Source organism: Papaver somniferum, chromosome 3 (assembly GCF_003573695.1).
Source record: "Papaver somniferum cultivar HN1 chromosome 3, ASM357369v1, whole genome shotgun sequence".
In the NCBI taxonomy this organism is placed as follows: Eukaryota; Viridiplantae; Streptophyta; class Magnoliopsida; order Ranunculales; family Papaveraceae; genus Papaver; species Papaver somniferum.
The window spans coordinates 193,074,315-193,095,647 of NC_039360.1; the positions used below are offsets into that span (position 1 = coordinate 193,074,315).

General features: G+C 38.5%; 1 long non-coding RNA gene across 1 annotated transcript; it reads left to right on the top strand.

Annotated features, from left to right (window-relative positions):
- The first annotated feature begins 18,299 nt into the window (after positions 1 to 18,299).
- LOC113358322 lies at positions 18,300 to 21,104 on the top strand. Its single transcript, XR_003364475.1, has 3 exons — positions 18,300 to 18,661; positions 18,774 to 18,986; positions 20,487 to 21,104. It is a non-coding gene; the product is annotated as an uncharacterized LOC113358322 (long non-coding RNA).
- The last annotated feature ends 229 nt before the right edge of the window (positions 21,105 to 21,333 follow it).

A 21,333-nucleotide genomic window follows, 5' to 3' on the forward strand; every position in this document is an offset into this window, starting at 1 on the left:
TTGGTGGGATTTAATTGAGCTTAACAGACCTGGGAACGAGTTTGGAATCGATTAAAATTGGTTGTACTGTACGTTGGAAGGAAACAGAGGTTCACGGGAAAAATATTGCACGGGATTTTCTGGATTTCGTTTGGAGAGCTTCTGGTGAGATTTAATCGTTGGATTTAGTTGGATTGGGCTTTATGGAGTTAAACAGGACTGGTAAGGTCCTTAGAATCGACCAGATATGGCTAGATGATTGGAGTTTAATCCAAAACAGGGAGAGAATATTCACGGATAAAAATACTCGAGAGTTAACTATATCTGGCGTGTTTATAGTGTGTCCCGCCTCTTCTGAGACATGTTTTCAATAACATGGAGTGTGCTGAGCTGCAAAAGATGCGTGAGAATCAAAAACAGAGAAGAAAAAGGGAAGTTTTCTTCGTGTGATGATAATGGAGAATAACGAATTAAAGAGAGAATATTCTGCATTAAACAAGGAGATTTGGAGGTTGTTGAGTATAAATAAGATGATGGGATGTCAGACAAAAGGGGATGGAGTGTTAGGGGGAATAATAGAACAGAGAATAGGGAGTTTCAGAGCTTGTATCTGCTGCTGCCATCGAAGGAAGAACGAAGAACATAAGACCACAAAATACAGTCGTTCATCAACAATGACAACGACAATTACCCGTGGGTCGCAGAGCTATAGTATCAGCAACAGTTGCCTTTTATCGTTCTGTAACAGTATCACTTGCAACAATTATAAGTGTTACGAATCTCTGTTTTCATATATTTTCATCCTTGTAAGCACCTTTTGAGCAATGAAAAATTCCTTTGAGTGTGTTTTCGACGTGATGAGCTAAACCCCAACACCGGGGCGACGGAGGAAGCGACTTTTTCATGAATGTGGTAACTTAATTAATTCCTTATTTGACTATTTGCATAGAATTTAATTGTTTTATGATTTCTATTAATTATTTGTTATTTTGTTTGATGTCGTATGCTTGTTTTTAATTACTTTTGATGCGTCATGCTCACAACTTACAACTAATGTTTTACGAAATCTACTTTGGCAAAGAATAGAGTTATTGTTTCTTTTGTTTTGAGATATAAATGTCTAGGATTAATTTATGAACCCCATGAACATGAAAAGCAGTGGAATCCTGAGTCACATTCTCTCTTCATCGTGCGACGATAATTTGTATATACTTTTTATTATTTTATTATTTTCTTTATTTAAGCCTGAAATCAATCTCAACAAAGTCCGAGTGAACGACAACCTATTTACCACTATCAAAATTTCGATCAATTTTTGGCGCCGCCGACGCGGACTTGTGTATAGATTTGTTTTTAGGTTTTTTTTTTTTAATTATTTTTGTTATTTTTTATGTGTTTTGGTATTTCTTGTTTGCTTTCAGATTTGGAGCTGAGCTAAAGAAAAAGAGAGAAAGTTCTGAAAAGAAAAGCGAAGCTAAAGAAGGAAACAAAGAAGGAATCCAAAAGGAGTGAAGAAGAAGATTTTGTATATTATTTTATTTTATTTTTTTAGAAACTGTACTTAAGGTTTTTATTTTTGTAATATTTTATTTTTGGACATTTTTCTTTTCTTTTCTTTCGGACATTGAACATTGGACTTTATTTTTAAAACCCTAAAGAAGGGTTGGTTTAAATATAAACTGCACAGGGAAGGACGACAGTTACGATATTGTCTCGAACCCTTGGGTTCGTACACTGACATTGGAGTCGGTGGCCCGAGTCGACCTCAACGGTTCATCCCCCGCCGCGAATCCCCTCTCAGCGGGTTTACTGGATGATTTTGTATGCATATATGTTGAGTACCTGAAATCGGATTTAATTTTCTAGTAAAGTGCAAGGCCTGGCCAAATCAATAAGGACTCGGATTTCATCACCGTTTCCTTCTTGCCCGCCTTAGGAACACGTAACCTACGCGAACCTAAGCTTAAAATACTGACTAGAACGAGACCGATAGGGTAACGAGCTTAATAGGAAAGTCATTCGAAAAATATTGGTTACTCTTTTAAGCATACTCCGAAGTTCATGATGGTTTCTGTGAGTTGAATGCGTGATTGCACCGCCTTGTAATTCCGGTGAGGCCTTGGGTATCAAAGCTCCACTGAGATTCCCTCGCCTCAATTCAACTTACTTTAACTCGGATTGATTCCAGAGGGGTTTGCTCAAATTGAATTCCCTTTCGAAGGATTAGAAGCTGGTCTAGAAACAATCTAAGGGAGCCATCATGCTTTTTGTTTGCTAGATAAAATAGGTTTGTTGTGGTAGAGTCATCCTTGTTTGTGCTTGTGTAGAATTCCCTTGCAGTTAGGATGTCAAACTAGTACTACAATAGCCATCACAATGAATATGATTATCCAACTGAACAATATGGACATTACTCTTACCATAGTGTGAATAGTGGTTGGGAACGCCAACGTTTGGAAGGATATGGGTCATACCTTGGTGAGCCCAATTACTATCCACGCGTGCATCAGTCTTACGAGCAAGAAGATTATAGTACTAGTTCTTCGTCTCTAGAGGATACAATCACACTATTGAAAAGTAGTCCCTTTTATGATCCCTCTGTTCCTATTCCTCATTTAGAAGAGTCCCTCAGGAAGTTAGCTGAGTCGACACGTAAATTAGCTGAGATGAATAGTATAATTATAGACGAAAGAACTACAATAATGAGTGAACCTTCTTTAGAAGACCACCTAAAGAGGATAGCTGAGACGAACGAAAGAATTACTCGAAATTATATGAATTTCCAACACAGTGTTCCCATTTTTACCCTTGAAAATGAGGATAGTTACTATTCACCTAATCAAGATGACGAGGATACAATTGGAGACACTATTTTAGATGAGGTTCGATCTCTTTCATGTTATTATGATGAGGATAGTGTTGATGGAGAGTCATACTTATGTAGGAATAGTGATCAGGAAATGGTTACTCCAATTGAGCTTTACAATGATAATATTATTTCTAGTTCAAATCCAAATAATTTTAATAATTATTCACCTATTCAAAAGGACGAGGATTTGACTAGAGATACCCTCGTTTTAGACAATGTAGTATTTCCTGTTTACAAAGCCGATAATGATTTAGAGGAACGAGTTTATTCTGAGAATAATGTTTTAGAGTCTAGCGATTTAGAAACAATAGTCTTAGACGAAGAAGATGAACTCGTAGATATTTTAAATATGAGTGAGGATGCATCACCTGAGTATAGCCTAAAAGAAGCAATTGACCATTTTCAGGATTCCGATGATCTAGAAATTAGGGAAATTGTAGTTAGTCTATCTAGAGACACCCAAAACTTTAAGTTTGGGGGTGATTATCATTCTCCCTGTGCTTTACCTTTAACTCTTACAAAGTTCCCTCGTGTAGGACTTGACATTTGTGCCTCAACCATATTACAAGATTATCTCCATACACGTTTTCCCGAACCTAATAATGTCCAAAAATAAGCTCAGTTGTTAGAAACCCATCCTCTGGTTGATGTGGTTAACCCAGGCTATGCTACCAATATTGACTTTGTTTTCCCACCAAAAACTTTTCTTCCAATTGTGGGAACTTATGATTTTCAGATGTGTCGGTTATTAAGTTTTGAGACTAAACCTAATTACTTTAGGAGAATAGGATCGACACATTTGCTTAAGGAAGACCACCTCTTTCATTGTGGTCAGATGTGTGAGTCAAATCTAATTGACTTAGAGGATCCCCAGTTATTCAGGTTATTGTTGTGCGCTTCTAAGTTCTTAGTTGAGTATTTCCAGACTCTTCAACCTGATCTTCAGAATAACTTTGAGGAAATCCAACCGATGAAAACCTTTTATCCTTTTATAGAGCCTGAACCTGAACCACAACTAGATATAGTTGTTTTACTTAAAACATTAGACAAGGGTATGTTCAGTGTCTTCTTGGTCTGTTGCAATTTTATCTTCTTTTGGGTAATAATTTTTGATCCAGATGACCCACAGTTATTCCGGTTAATGCTATATGATTCTGCAAGGTGATTAATCCTTTCCTAGTCTGGCTGACGACTTTAAACTTAGCACTTCTTGGGAGGTAACCCATGCTCATGCAACGCGGTAATATCTTTCCTTAACTCTTTTGCTTCAAGTGGTAACAGTTTCTCCTTGTTCATGCTTTTAAATTTTATCTTTAGAACATTGAGGACAATATTAGATTTAAGTTTGAGGGTATGGGAGAAACTTTTTAGTTGCAGTATAAAAAAATAAACTCCAGAGCCTAGAAATTTATGCTTATTAAGGATGGCACTAACCAATCTAAGTGGATGGGAACATTTTGGTTGTAGGAGTTGAGGAACCAATCTGATTAGATGGAAACATCTAGAAGAGTCTATTCATAAAATCACAGAGCTCAGGTGTTAGAAAAAAGAAAACATGGTAGTTTCGCCATATCCTCGTGATGGAAACATCGAAAGAATCCTGATCACTTCTTTTTCTTTTCTCTTTTTACCATTGCTAGGGTGAAATAGAGTGACTGAGATAAAAAAATAAAAATAAATAAATAAATAAATTGAGACCAGACCACTAGACCAACCAGAATAAATACAATAAAGTCGACCATTGGTACCCTTGTATATGCCAGCTGAGTTGACCTAGAGTTAGGATTATCAACCACTGGTTCCCTTGTATATGCCAGTGTGTTGATACTAGTCCAGACAAGTATCTCAGTCCATTAGGATAGGTTTACCTTAGTCAACATCATCTACTTTTTTCTCTACATCCATCTTCTTAATTTATCCATGTGATTGGTTGACTCCGATTTATGATGTCCAGAAACTATCTGAGTAGAGATCTGTCACTTTATATGAATTTTAGTATGCTTGAGTGCAAACTCGTGTACATCAATTGGAATTTCGCATCAGGGTACTTCCTCCTGTAGTCAATAAGTATGCCAACCAAGGAGATTCTTTAGTGCCTTCCAAGGTTCTGCGTAGATAGCTAGGGTCTAGAGTAAAGGTTTTGGGGTACACCTCTGGTAAACCCTCCGGAGACGACACTCCGCCACTAGGGCCACCTAGCGGTTTAACGGCTTGTTGCACGTGCTAAGTGTAGTCATTAGATTTGCTCGAGGACTAGCAAATAATAAGTTTGGGGGTATTTGATAGACACATTTTTGTGTCTAAGTTGTCCTCAGTGTGTCTATTGTTAGTGCTTGATTTTGTACTTATTATGGTGTTTTTATGTTTGTGTAGGTGTTTTTGGAGAAATACACTTGTGTGGAAAAAGTTGCTCAAAAAGTGCTCTTTGGAACCCCGGAGGAGTTTTTCTATTCGGACTCTCAGTTTGGATAAGGGGCACCTTTTTGGCTATTCGCACCCCACATCTGGTTAGGGGGACACCATCTTCTTCATTTCAAATTCAGTTTTTGGCGGGAAAATGAGTTCTTCAGGAAAAACAGATTTTAGGGTTTGCATTTGGAGACGATTCAAGGAGAATCAATGGCTGAATTTGTTTGGGAGGATTTGATTGAGCTTAACAGGCCTGGTAACGAGTTTGGAATCGATTAAAATTGGTTGTAATGTCCGTTGGAAGGAAATAGAGGTTCACGGGAAAAATATTACACGGGATTTTCTGGATTTCGTTTGGAGAGCTTCTGGTGAGATTTAATCGTTGGATTTAGTTGGATTGGGCTTTATAGAGTTAAACAGGACTAGTAAGGTCCTTAGAATCGACCAGATACGGCTAGATGATTGGAGTTTAATCCAAAACAGGGAGAGAATATTCACGGATAAAAATACTCGAGAGTTAACTCTATCTTGCGTGTTTACAGCGTGTCCCACCTCTTCTGAGACATGTTTTAAATAACATGGAGTGTGCTGAGCTGCAAAAGATGCGTGAAAATCAAAAACAGAGAAGAGAAAGGGAATTTTTCTTCATGTGATGACAGTGGAGAATAACGAATTAAAGAGAGAATATTATGCATTAAACAAGGAGATTTGGAGTTTGTCGAGTATAAATAAGATGCTGGGATGTCAGAGAAAAGGGGATGGAGTGTTAGGGGGAATAATAGAACAGAGAATAGGGAGTTGCAGAGCTTGTCTCTGCTGCTGCCATCGAAGGAAGAACGAAGAACATAAGACCAAAAAATACAGTCGTTCATCAACAGTGACAACGACAATTACCCGTGGGTCGCAGAGCTATAGTATCAGCAACAGTTGCCTTTTATCGTTCTGTAACAGTATCACTTGTAACAATTATAAGTGTTACGAATATCTGTTTTCATATATTTTCATCCTTGTAAGCATCTTTTGAGCAATGAAAAATTCCTTTGAGTGTGTTTTCGACGTGATGAGCTAAACCCCAACACTGGGGCGACGGAGGAAGCGACTTTTTCATAAATGTGGTAACTTAATTAATACCTTATTTGACTATTTGCATAGAATTTAATTGTTTTATTATTTCTATTAATTATTTGTTATTTTTTTGATGTCGCATGCTTGGTTTTAATTACTTTTGATGCGTCATGCTAACAACTTATAACTAATATTTTACGAAATCTACTTTGGCAAAGAATAGAGTTATTGTTTCTTTTGTTTTGAGCTATAAATGTCTAGGATTAATTTATGAACCCCATGAACATGAAAAGCAGTGGAATTCTGAGTCTCGTTCTCTCTTCATCGTGTGACAATAATTTGTATATACTTTTTATTATTTTTTATTATTTTCTTTATTTAATCCTGAAATCAATCTCAACAAAGTCCGAGTGAACGACAACCTATTTACCACTATAAAAATTTCGATCACTGGTCGAATGATCCACAACACGCCGCCAACACCAAAAAATGTTGGCCTAAAATGGGTTGGCCACACGGCTTTTAAAACCTAAATTGAATCAACGAAAGCCATTAACTGCCGCAAATCATCTCGACCACCCAACTTCGCAAGACGAATCGACCGACCGAACTCCTACTCTAGGCGTTCAACAAGATGTGGCCATGGTCACTGGCCACCCCTCTTCCATAAGGACAATCGTCCAAGCCGCGACCTTCCTATATGGATCCTAAACGATCGCCCAAAGACGGTTGGCCACGCTTCTTATAGGAGTCTTAAATAAATTATCAGCAGCCATTAACTGCCGGAAATCATCTTAGCCATCCAATTTGGCTAGCCAATTTAACCGGTCGAGATTTAACTTGGACCGAACCAATATGATGTCAAAATGGCTACCAACCATAACTCTCCTATAGGGACCGACCGACCTTTGGTATGCATAAATAGCTCCCAGCAGCTTCCTGAAAATGGTCGGTCACGCTCATTTTAAGACACTAGGTTCTGCGACCAACCAAGACAGGCTCAATACAACGATGCGTCACATGCATCGATTATTTTGAGCTGCTTGCATAAAAGCGATGCTTTACATGCATCGAATACATACGATATTTTATGAGTATAGGCTTCACAAATAACTTAGTTATTTAACCTAATGGCATCACATGCTATTCTTTTCGGAAAGTCCCATGACTTGGCTCGTCACACATGACTACCCGCCACCTAGCTTGCGCGTGATTGGTCAGAATAATTAGGCAAGACCCACTCAGAAACTTGCTACATATTTTCTATAAAATACTCGAGACATCAAACATGTCCCAAACTGGGGGATGTTCATCAGGGTATTGGTCTGGCCGTTTACAACGTGCGGAATGCAACACGCCCATTATGAGAAAGTGGCAGAAAAGGCGGACAGTTAGTGGCAGCAGAGAAGTAGTGAGTGTAAACTGACTCGTCTTCCCTCATAGTAAGATGTGGTTTTCTATATTTTCACACGACCTCACTTCTCTATTACTCAACTACTCCCACTTCCTATGAGATCAGGGTGCGTGCAACTATGACTGATATAAATAGGTTTCGACATATTTTGACCAACGACAATAGAGTTTTGGTTCACAAAAAACACAAGTATCCAGAAAAAACACCAAGAACTGATAGCTTACATTCCGCAAGCCAGTTCCATATTCTGATACAAGTCATAAAGCAACCACAACTTCAGAGTTAATCATTCTGATCTCAAAACCTTCTTCGCTTCCCTCACTAAGATCAACCCTTCTCCTTCATTTGGTGACCGAAGCAAGACTGGAACGGCCATTTCTTGGTTTAGGACAGGATTGTACAGATTTATCTCTCGAATCTAAAGTACTCCTGTGCAGTGCATTTTTTAGGGTTTAGATTCGTTTCTCGGCGGCATACCCAATTTACCAAAACCAACAGAATCAGATTTTACCCCAAAACAACTGGCGACCACGGTGGGAGATTAATTTCTCGGTTGCGAAGTTAATTTCTCGATTTGCATTTCAATCTTCCCCAATGTAGTTAACACTAGATACCGGTTTATCTCGGCCAAGGACCGGTACACTGGTACAATATTGTATCAGGGAGATTTCGGTTTCAAATATCGGTGCAATATCGGCTCTAAATTTATATTTATAATTTTTATACTCCGTAATAAACATTTTCTTCAGACGATGCAATTTATTTTTTGTGTTTTTTTCCTTAAAATGAAGTGTCATCGACTCGTTTAGTTTTTGGAGTTTGCAGAAGCCGGGGGATTTTGCATCTCACGTACACGTGGAAGTACATATGGCTTATAGGAAAACGTCATACTCCAAAGTAAAGAAAATCTAGGCTAGGGTGTATCATCGTAAAAACTAAAACATGAACTATTTTCAGTTAACACCACCTCCACGGCTCCACCCACCGTCTTCAATTACAACTCTAACCATTAACGATTTAGAAGGATTATGCTTCTTAGCTTTAGAAATTGATCTTTTAAGGGAATATTTATTTGGTATTAATCTTGTTATATGATTTGTAATTGGAATTCCGCTGCTTTGAAATGCAATCAACTTATTTTTTGAAGATCCAAAAGGTGAATTTAATCTTAGATTCTAGATTCAGGCTGAGTTTCCATATTTTGTTGATTCTCTATATCTATATGGCTTGGATTAAATATCCATTAATTGAATGCCCACAAAAAAATTTCATCTCTGAATAATTGGATTTGAATTAAACTTCTATTTTGTTGATTAATTTGAGTTTGTGATTCTGTTAGAGCATAGCTCGGTTGACCTCGCATGCGTTGTTATCTCAAGCATGTTTGTCAATGCACTAGTGGAAAAAGAGCTATATGAGACATAACATAACGACACATAATGGACATCCTGATGTGACGTCATACTGAAAATGTCGTTGACTAAAGTCAAATTGTCGTTGTAGTAAGACTTTTGTTGACTTATAAAATGACACTCTGGTAGTATCTTTTCACTAGTTAGTTTTTGTAGGGAAATGGGAAACAATATCCTTTCTCTCAGTATTTTATTTTAGGGGTTTTTGAGTTCCCCTAGACGAATTAGTGATGTAGTTTTTCCCCTAATTTGTTAATGTTTATAACTTCCCCCTAAAATATAATTTCGGTCAAAAACGCCCTTGGGCTGTATGCACGCTCTACTTGTGTGCACACCTGAAATGGCCGTGTTATCCTCATGTGCGTCACATTTCCTTGACTGGGATGCTTATTATCATAGACTGCCAATTATCTCGCTGAGAAGTTTGTTCTCAAGGTCGGATATGAGTGGTGAAGAGCAACCAAGAATAATTGGTGGAGCTATCTAATTAATTAAAGATTTTAAAGTATTAGAGCTTTAATTTCATGTCCGTTTTCTGTATAAGGATCAGACCTATTTGTTTAAGGTTTTAACTAGTTAGTAGTTAGGGTTTGAAATAATTAATCAGTTAGGTCTTTCTTTGTGAGTAAATTAGTGTTTATTCCTGGTTTGGTTAGCTTATTCATTTGTGTTTGTGATAAAAACATATTACGTTTAGTTTAATGGAGTTTTGACTTTTGGGATTGAATCAGTTTTTTCTTTTCGCCATCCATTTCTAAGAGATACTGTTACTGCCATTGTTCTAGTAGCAACAACCAAACGAACAAGATCATTGGATCTTGTTTTAAATCATAAAACAGTAAGTAGAAGATGAATTTAAACAAATAAATAACAATAGTTTCACACAACAATAATTTACGTGGTTCGACATCGGAGTGTCTACATCCACGGGAGGGTAAAAGAAAGTTTTATTATGATTTTTATCTGTTACAAGGGTGATGAACCCCATTAATGATGATGAAGTTCAGTGAAAGTTTCAATAACGAAGGTATAACGAAGATGTAACGAAGGTATAACGAAGGTAAAACGAAGGTAACAAAGGTATTACGAAGGTAAAAGAAGATAGAACGAAGGTAAAACGAAGGTATAACAAAGGTTCCGAAGGTAAACCGAAGGTAGAAGATAGAACAAAGATAGTAATACTACCCAGCTATTATTCCTCTCTTCAGAGGTATTGGGTTTCTTACTCCTCCCTCTTTCTTCCACCCTAAAAATCCCCCTCTTCTCTTCCTTATCTTCCCCTCTTTATAAAGAAAATGGATGTTAGTTATTTACAAAAATGACATCTGCTTAGATTCTAAGCTAACTTAGAACTGATTCGGTATGCACCGTTGTATGCTTATATCCAACTGCGACTTCTAATCACCGTCCACGTGTACGATGCATGATTTGGTTTCTAAAATTTTCCCCTTTTCCTGAGGGTCGATGATAAGCGATCCTTAAGAAAAATTCCTCTCACCATAATCGTTCATGCTTCGGTTGTTGTTTCCTTCGGCCGCTCCTTGTCGAAAGGTTCTGCATTCTTATCGTACTGGTACAAGCACTCTTCGTGGCTTGTTCTTTGTTGGTATTTGCTATTGACATTTTCAATACCCGGCTTGGTGCTTGTCAGTTGCATGCTTCAATTTGAAAACGCTATGTAAGGCCGGTTGAGCAGCAACAACCTATACATCGTAGCGTCGACAACTTCTACTTCACAACACCGTATTATTTGGGGTCACAGGGCCTCGTAGGATTACTCAAATTTATCTGGAACAAAAATGTTAGTGGACGACATTTGTATTATAATAAATAAGGTAAATTCATCTTATGAGCAGTAACAAATTTATTAAGTATTTGTATGGTTTGATCTTGCCCCTGCATTGTGGGGAATCGTAAATCCATTGTCGCAGAGGTAAGATGAGTGTTTGAACCTGTCACCCCGTTGGCCAATCTCGGGCCAGGAGATTACCGAACGGTGGGGGTTGAAAATCTCCCGGAGACGTGGTGTAAAACTGAATGTTTTGCAAACACCCGTTCCGCTGAGCTGCCAAAGGCATGTCACGTTGGGCATCTCTTTCTTATGGAAGCCTTCCCCCTGGTCGTACACTCATAGACGCTTATGGGGGAGTCCGGAGAGATTGCGTGTGAACGCTTTACCCAGTATGAAGATATGAGACCGGTGGTGCTTTCCCCGGTTCTCCATTATATGCATTAGTATCCAAAAACGTATCCAATTTATGGGAATGTATGCATTATTCAGAATTGAAATGTATCAAATGCATATAACAATGTATGCTAATATAAACAAGATGAAAGGAGTCTAAATATTTGCAAACTCTTTTGTTGGGTGTGATGTATGCCCCGTTTTTGTTTTGGAAGCTGGTTGCCGAAGCTTGTGAAAGCAAAAGTAATCGCCCCGCTGTTTTCAATGGTTGCAAGGCTTATGCTATATGTGTACCCCTTGTGATTGGGACAATAGTTGTCTTCGCGCCGCTGGGGTGTGTGGATATGTATTTCTATATACAAATTTGGCATTGTTGGGCTTGAATTGCACCCTTTAATTATTCCGTAACTGAGCCTTGTAACGGTTAGTGGTGGTGCGCCTTCAGCTGCGTTCCCTAGTTGAGCAGATGCTAGCTACTTTGCTAACTGCTGCAAATTGAACAAACTCACACACTATTGATGGCGTTGATGAACTTTTCTCGTCCTTGTTGTGCCTTTTCATCCTTGCTTCGGCTTGGGTGTGATGAGTCTACATCTTATAAATCAAGTACCTACACAGATGAAACCCGAAAAGAACTTGGGAGTTTACACTGCATCAGTGGTTACTTCGTCTTCTCCTACATATGAGCTTTGGGCATGTGAGGTATCCCGGGGTTGATCACACATTTTTCTGAAGAGCAGGTGCAGTCCTTTCTGAACTGTAGAGCTTAGGCGTTTGCATAAGCTCTTCAGTCGAGCTAGGGAACTTTCAAAAGTCACCGACTTTCAGAAGTCATCGACTTCTGAGCCATCGTCTTGGTACGTTGGACCATGGTCGTTGTTACTTTCGTCATCATCTTCGGATCGAAAGTACTTTTTACGTTGGGTAGCTGCGGGTTCACAGGTGTACTCGCCACCCGCGTTACTAAAGATGATTTGTGTAACTCTTTTGATGAAGTTAGCATTAGCTTGTATACCGTGGCAGCATGTTCTTCTCAGCTTTTTCAGGGTAGCAACGTCTTGGCAAGCTGAGCAAAGTATCAAAGGATACTTGGAGTCTTTGTGTAGCATCGTTCCTTGACCTTTAGTATGAACTATGGTCCGAGCAAGTCCATCCGTATAAGAGGTAACTGGGAGTAGGGGGACACTTTCCCGTAAGAATAGATAAGGGATATCGGTCCCTGGAGAAGTACTTTTTAGTACTTATTAGGTCCTTGGTACGCCTTCATGAAGAGTTGTTCTGATGGTTTGAGTTGCTGCCACAAACTAAGCTTTGGCGTTTGGTCAAAATCTGTACTACGAGCTGAGGGCTGGAGCTTTATCTTGCTAAGGTTCTCCCACAAAATTCTCAAATCATGTAAATTACGATAGTCTGAGGAAGTATATATACTACGACAAAGTATATATATACTTTGTCATGACTGCCGTACTTTGCGTATGAATGGAAGTATAAGAATCATTCTTATAAAGAATAAAGCATCAACTCTCATATCATACTAAGCATTGATGCTTAATGTAAGGAAAGTCCATCGTACTGATACAAAGCTTTTGTCATTAGCTTCGTAATTTGAAGGTTTTGTCATCAGCTTCGTATTTTGAAGCTTCGTCCTTAGCTTCGTGTTTTGAAGCTTCGAGTTTTGAAGCTTCGTCCTTAGCTTCGTGTTTTGAAGCTTCGTCCTTAGCTTCGTGTTTTGAAGCTTCGCGTTTTGAAGCTTCGTCCTTAGCTTCGTGTTTTGAAGCTTCGTTAATTATAATGACGTGTTTTGAAGCTTCGTGTTTTGAAGCTTCGTCCTTGGCTTCGTGTTTTGAAGCTTCGTCCTTGGCTTCGTATTTTGAAGCTTCGTGTTTTGAAGCTTCGTTAATTATGATGACGTGTTTTGAAGCTTCGTATTTTGAAGCTTCGTCCTTAGCTTCGTGTTTTGAAGCTTCGTTAATTATGATGACGTGTTTTGAAGCTTCGTGTTTTGAAGCTTCGTCCTTAGCTTCGAGTTTTGAAGCTTCGTTAATTATGATGACATGTTTTGAAGCTTCGTGTTTTGAAGCTTCGTCCTTAGCTTCGTGTTTTGAAGCTTCCTCCTTAGCTTCATGTTGTGAAGCTTCGTGTTTTGAAGCTTCGTTAATTATGATGACGTGTTTTGAAGCTTCGTCCTTTAGGGTGCTGTTGGTGTTGCTTTACACCCAGACAGATGCTCCCTTCGTCTAGGTGAGTATCTATGGCCGCCGGAAGAGATGTGTCTGGTTATTCAGAATTTTTGTAATCTGCACGTCCTTCTGAACTTTGTGAAGATTGTGTCATTATTGAGCAGCTAGCTCTACAACAACCTTGCATTATCGGAATGGAGGATTGGAGCCATAGGATTTGAGCCACCATCGTCATTATCTGATTCGAACTACACGAGGCGGATTGTGCTTCGGGTTGTTTTCGTGGGCGTGGTGCTTTCCTGGTCATCAGTTCATCTTCATGAACTGACTTCCTCCATAGCTTTTACTGTATATACACAACATTACTTCTTTCATCCTTTGTGAAGACTGTGTCCGCATTTGATTATTCTTACATCTCAGCAACAACACTAGGCAGCGGATTCAGGTCGTTTTTATCTTGAATTGCAACATTTAGCTTGGTGTCTTGTTGCTCTGGAAGATGCTCAATCCAGCCGTATCATCTACTTTCCTAAGAATGGAGAAAAAAGGAATTGATTTTGAGTTGGAATTGTGACTTCTCTTGAGTGGTTCTTCACTATCATAGCTTGGTGATCTTCAGCTTTGCGTCGATGAACTTTGGATATTGTAACAAGACTCTAGCTCTTCGTTTTCACAGATCATTGTCGTCGGACCATGGATCTTCGTCTGGTGTTGCACCGGTTTTGATCGTTAGTAACAAAATTTCGCACCATCATAATTGGATTTGTTCTTCGGATTTTGTATCATCGTTCCCAGAATTTGCATAGCGGTTGTACTGCAACATTGGGTCGGACGGAAGCTAGCTGGGAAATCGGAGCTGAGCTAAGCTGCATGCGCTTTGTAATCGCCATATGAAGACTTTGAATGACTCCACAAACTGAACTTTAGATTCTAGGATATCTTGTGCTTTCCAATATAGGGATTGAACAGCATGGCATGACAGTAACTTTCGAAGATTACTTGAACTGCAACTTCTTTTAGTCGTACTCCACCGTTCTTTTAGCTTGGCAATCTATCTTGCTTGGAAGCTACAACATCGGATTAGGGGATCGTAGCTATATTCCGAGTAAGGGACCGAAGCTGCGTCATCGGGGTTATCAACGTCATCAGATTTGTTCTATAGATACTTCTGTCCTTGAACTTGCTTGCACCATCGGGTGGCCTTTGGTTGGCAACTAATCCTCCTTGTGTCAGGACCCTGCACTTGGATCGCCAGCGGGATGTTGGTTGATGTGAGCAGCTTGTATGTCAGGTGACTTGTACGTCTTCATTGTACTACCTTTTGGATGTAATGATACTCCTCCTCAGAGATTATGTGCCTACATAAAATCAGAATTGAAACAAAGGGTCTTTTTGCTTGGCTTGATCGTCCCAGGACTTTGCTTCATCGGCACCAGCCCTTGCCTCTTTGTCTTCGGTATTTGCATCATCGTCATCAGCATCGTCGGTTTGCTCACACCTTTGTCATTAGTGACGTCATCCAGCTTTGGTCCATCATCTTCGTATTTTGGCTCTTCATTTTCGGCCTTGGATCATCGTAGCGAGGCTTTGTCTCTTCGTCATCGGAATTGAGACATCACTGCAAGACTCGCATCTTCGGCATCAGTCTTTGTTTCATCGTTATATTTTGCACCAACATCGTCGTCGGACTTGAGCTGTGCTAGGCTTGGGTTACGTAAAGGGACTTATATGCGCACAGACCAATCTTTGAATGCCTTCGTCATCCACAACCGACTTTGGACCATCGCTGCAAGACCTTGTACCTCTTTCGTCGTTTGACTTTGTATCGAGTGGATGATCGGGATTGCATATTCAGACCAAGCCTGCGTTGTCAGACTAGGACTACATCTTCGGACCAAAACTGAGCTTCGTTTTCGCAAGACTCTGCACCATCGTCATCGTTGGCCTCCAACTTTGGTTCATCTGCGCATAACCTTGTCTCATCGGCTGACTTTGTTTTGTCTGCATGAGGATTTATATCATCGGGCTTCTTGCATTTTTGTCATCCTGGTTGGCCTTGGCTACTTCATCTAGCTTTGCAGTCTCGTCTTGTTTGTAGAAGCATCATCGGCGGTTAGCATGTACGAAGCATCTATATCATCGGTGCCGCAGGCTTCGGATAATTGCAAGTTGCTCGTACGTCGAGTCATACTTAAGTTAACTTGGTTCATATTACAACATTTCTGCACGTCGGCTTTTACAGCTCCAAATTTGCAGCAGCAGTGACGATGTCTTGGCTTCATGGTGGCTTAGCTATATATTTCCACAGCAACGGGTATTTGTTGCGATTCACAAACCTGCATAGAGAATGAACACGGAAACTCGGACTGACTGAATCCATTAAAGTAAATGTATCACGATATCAGCTTGTATACTTCGTTTTATTTGCATGTCAACTGCATATTTTTGGTGACTTTGTATTTCAGGTAGCCTGTGTATTCAACTTATACAAGTTGTTGGACTTCGGGTTCACTTGGATCATCGGCATCACTTTGTTCTCGGAAAGGAGCTATTATCGGCTTCCTAAGCATTTGTTGATCGTCCTACTTGAGCATCATATTTCGGATCGAAGCTTTATCATCGGATTTTGGATCGTAGCTCTATCTTCATAGATCCTTCGTTGTGATGTTGGTACTGCTAATTTAAACTTAAGTGCTGCACTGCAGTGGAGGGACTATCTTCCGGTTGTTTTTTTCCTCATCGTCGGGTTAAGCTTCGTCGCACTTTGCACCACCATCGTCATCGCCCTTTGCACCACCATCGTCCTTGAGCCAAGGTATGCTGCTGTTATATAACAGTTGCATTACGACTTTGGATTGGTCCGAAGCTATCTTCGGAATTAAGCTTTGAGTACTTCGGGTCAGCCGACTCATTGCACCATACCTTTATCATAGTTTGGCTTTACGCCCTTGGCATCCGACCTTGAATCCAAACTTTATCTTCTTAACTTTCCTCCTGTGATGCTGGTCCTCTTGAAAAAGGACAGGACAAAGACATAAAGTAGAGAAGGTAAAGACATAAAAAAGATAAAGTCATAAAGTAGATAAGATAAGGTAGTTTGACCAATAATCTGACATCTCATGACAAGTTTTGAAAAAGGAAATAATAAAGAGTTTTTAATCAAAATTTCTTGTAATTTGTGATATGAAAATCACTTTTTCTTTTTGAAAATTATTTGGATTTAAACACTACTAAGTTGAAATGAATCTTTTTTTAAAAAGTGATATTTACCCTTTGATTTTTAGATCTAAACGAAGGATAACCAGAAGAAATAAAAAAGAACGATTTATGGAAGCGTTTTTATAAACAGGTCATAAATATTTTCATTATTCAAAAGGACACAGACGTAAAAAATCAATTCCCAAATAATGATTCGTTAAATCATTATCACAAATAGTTGACAATCACAGATCATGGCTCAAACGGCGAAAACAAAGCTTTTAGATATCTAGAATGTTGTGTTACTAAAAGTTAAATCAAAAGAGGAGATGGTACGACAATACCACTTTATAGTAGCAAAATTTAATAACTAGAAATCTTAAGAGTAAAAGCAAAGAGAGATCAGATAATGGAAAAGCTTAGAAGTTGATACATGGGTGTTGTCAGGTGGTATTTTTTAGTTGAATGATACTCAACTAAACTTTCTATGTGGAACACCAAATCAGAACAAATCTCCATTGAAGGAAACAAGAAAGTGAAAACTAATTCCAGAGAATAAAAATCTAATAAATACGGAATAGGTAGAATAAATTCTTTACCCATTCCCTGTTTCTAGCGCCAAATTGTTACTGCCATTATTCTAGTAGCAACAACCAAACGAACAAGATCATTGGATCTTGTTTTAAATCATAAAACAGTAAGTAGAAGATGAATTTAAACAAATAAATAACAATAGTTTCACACAACAATAATTTACGTGGTTCGACATCGGAGTGTCTACATCCACGGGAGGGTAAAAGAAAGTTTTATTATGATTTTTATCTGTTACAAGGGTGATGAACTCCATTAATGATGATGAAGTTCAGTGAAAGTTTCAATAACGAAGGTATAACGAAGATGTAACGAAGGTATAACGAAGGTAAAACGAAGGTAACAAAGGTATTACGAAGGTAAAACGAAGATAGAACGAATGTAAAACGAAGGTAGAACGAAGGTTCCGAAGGTAAACCGAAGGTAGAAGATAGAACGAAGATAGTAATACTACCCAGCTATTATTCCTCTCTTCAGAGGTATTGGGTTTCTTACTCCTCCCTCTTTCTTCCACCCTAAAAATCCCCCTCTTCTCTTCCTTATCTTCCCCTCTTTATAAAGAAAATGGATGTTAGTTATTTACAAAAATGACATCTGCTTAGATTCTAAGCTAACTTAGAACTGATTCGGTATGCGCCGTTGTATGTTTATATCCAACTGCGACTTCTAATCACCGTCCACGTCTACGATGCATGATTTGGTATCTACAGATACATATCAAATCTTCTATTGAGAGGATACAGTTTGATGTGATCAGCCGTTGGAAGTGAAAATGATTTGGTTCGGATTTGACACATTGGTATTAGTGAAAGTGATCGGAAGACCTGTTCAACTCGAAAAAGGACTAGATGAGAAAAAGGGGAAAACGGGCACATGAGTGAATCGCACATATGGTCCAAGGGCTTTTTTGGCAGGAATCATAGTTTAAGGGGGAAAGTTACTAACATTAATAAATTAAAGGGAAAGCTACGTTACTAATTCGTTTAGGGGGAAAACACAAAGAACCCTTTATTTTATCTGATTTTTCTCTCCGCCAGAACTTTTCTTTCTCATCTCCTTTTCCTCTTTAGCTGCTTCCTGTAGTTTCTCCCTTCCAGATTAAACCTCTTCCATCACCACCGTCACACCACCAACATCACTTTCCTTCTTCTTCTTCTTCTTCTTCAATTCATTCACAGAAGAATACAAGGCTTCGTTTGCTTCTTCTTCTATCAAGTAAATCTGGTTTTCTGATCTCATTAATTGATTTTGTTTCGGTTTGGGTTGTGGTGGAAAGTTCTTTGTTTGAAACTCCAGATCTGTTTGTTCTTCAATAAAACGAAGTATATTTTCGTTTCTCAAGGTAGAAGACCATTGTGGGTAAGTTTCTTATACCAAGTTTGATTTTGATTTTTTGAGTTTGGTTATTTAATTATCTTTTTAAGTTTCAATTTGTGAAAGTAGTTTGATCCAGCTTTTCAATTGATGGCAGCGTATGCTGGATGCTTTCGGCTTTGATTTAAATGGGCGCATTTTCAAAAGGCTTGATGAGCACAGGGGACTTAGAGATCTCTTTGAGGATCCTGACTTAACCACTTTGTCTGCAAGTCGATCCCAAGCATTTATTTAAAGATAGTTTACAGCAGGGAATTCTCAGTCCTATCGTCATTGAAGTCTCCTTTGATAACTGTCCCTACTATCCGAGGTAATTAACTTGAAATTTTAGCCTACTTGGTTGTTGTCTCTTGATTGCTTCTTTGGATTTTGACCCCTAGTAAACGCTAAGACATTGCACCTAGTTATTGTGTGTGAAAGATTGGTCAGTTGTATATGGAACCACTTCACAAAAGAAAAGAAAAGCCTCTTCTATATGGAACTACTTCACAAAAGAACCTAAACCTTCTAATAGGGAAAAGTGTAACTACCGTCCTATGTTTACGCCAACAGATGTCATTCTATAGCTCTGGGAGGGTATGAGTGGGATTGGAAATTTTGGTAAGCAGATTTGTTTTCTTAGTTGGATCTTTAAAGGCATACGGTAGCATTGTTGAGCTGACTATATAAGTGATTAGGTTAATTCCTCTACTCAAATTTTTTGTAAGTAGTGCTGAGTTCCATATACATATAACTGTCTAAGAATCAGCGGGAACTGTTTGAACTTGGTGGATGGTTGATGAATTAGGTTAGATGCCCACGAACATGAGTTTTACTTTGGTGTTCACATGATTATTAGTTCTTTCAGTACATGCCTGTTAGAAAGAGTGGTCACCTTCTACGAATGCAACTTACAAACTCTGGAATGTCATTGCAAGTTGAGCGTAGATGATGATTAGTACGAAACTACCAAATATTTTATTCATTAGTTTGTAAATGAAGGATGACGCATAATATGTTAACATTTTTCTTAAAATTATAAAATGAGTTTTAAAAACAATCAATGATCAAATGAGAGAGAGAATATGTAGAATTTTGTAACATGTGATGCTATAATACATTTGTTCACTTAATTGTAAATCAAGTGCATAATGATAAGTTGGATTTCAGTAAAAAACTCATTTTCACTAGCCCGTTTGAAACAAAACAGAGAACTAGATAGAGAGTGAACAGAGAAAGAGGGGGAGAGGAAGTGAGAATCGAGGAGACGAAAGACGGGGTTTTTCAGGTGTTTTGGTACTTTTGTCCGTCTGTTACTCTGGTCTTCTTTTGAATAGTAAAGCGTAGTATCAGTCTCAATTTGATGCTCTCAGCTATTTCTAGTCCAACTTATCGTTATGCACTTGAATTGAGAATATGGACTTTTCTATTTTAAGGCTACGTGCAGGTTGTGACATCGATTAGTATGTGGCACTAAATGAAGCGCTTTTGGTATCGTTCTTTTAGACTGAAAAAAGCAACTGGATCATGATACCGAAACTCCGAATATTAATTCAAATGATGCTAGCATTCGTTTGTATGTTATAACCATCTGTATCAGAAATTGTCAATGCCACGAGCTTGCTCATAAATTTAACCTTTGTACTTCATGTTTTCAGGTTCTTACCCGGAATAAGTTCCCTGACCTTGAAACACTATATATTATAGATCAGACCCTAACTACTGAGCCAGTATCCTCTTAAAACGATAGTCCCACTTAATTTGAAACATTCCGGAAATTGTTCTGATGTGCATGTATTTTTTATGAAATGCTACTTCTTTGATGCTGCAGGCATGAAGTTATCATCTGATGCACAGTATTAATGTGAAATATTCGAAACTTGTTAAGGACAATCTCCAAAGGATACAAAATCCAGCAAAGAGAGTTCAAGATCGGAGAAGTTGGTTGCAGTCAGTATGCAGCGGACCTCACTTGTGGAATTACCCTTACATCTAAAGAGACCATCTTCATTACTGGTGCATTTAGTTCACAGGAAAACTTGAAGCTGTGCAAGTCAAATGAAAGTTGCGAAGAATAAGGCAAGTAAAAGTTGCAGATCTTATTTACCAATTCGTCCCACTTGGAAGTAAATCTGATTTGCATTCCTGTTCACCTATTAGTGCCATATTCATTACTGGTGCATTTATGCTCTCAAGCAAGCTGGTGCATAATCACTGAAATTGAATCCTTGCAGTAGTTTTTATTTATAGGACTTGCAGTACATCTCTTTAAGAAATCTTAAACTTACTTTATAGGACTTGAATCCTTTTCTGTATGATTTTGAACTAAATTCTTGAATACAGTTTATTGTAATGGGATTGTTATTTTGTATAGATGAATCTGGTTCCTACTATTTGAATTTCAATTGTCATTTGAGATTGAATTTGGGTGCAATCTGAGTTTGATTCAGAATTATTTCAGCCCAATCAGATTGGCTGCTGTTAGTCAGCCAAATCTGATTCGCATATTTTTTTTAATATTATAAATTAAATATACGACATAATACAGGTGTCATAACGTGGAGACATCTAAAAACTATCGTAAATATGATTTATTCTTAGTCAATTTGAAAGTGTCGTTCCAGAAAAAGACACTGAATCTACGGTACTTTCTGAGGCATTTCAAAAGTGTCTTATAA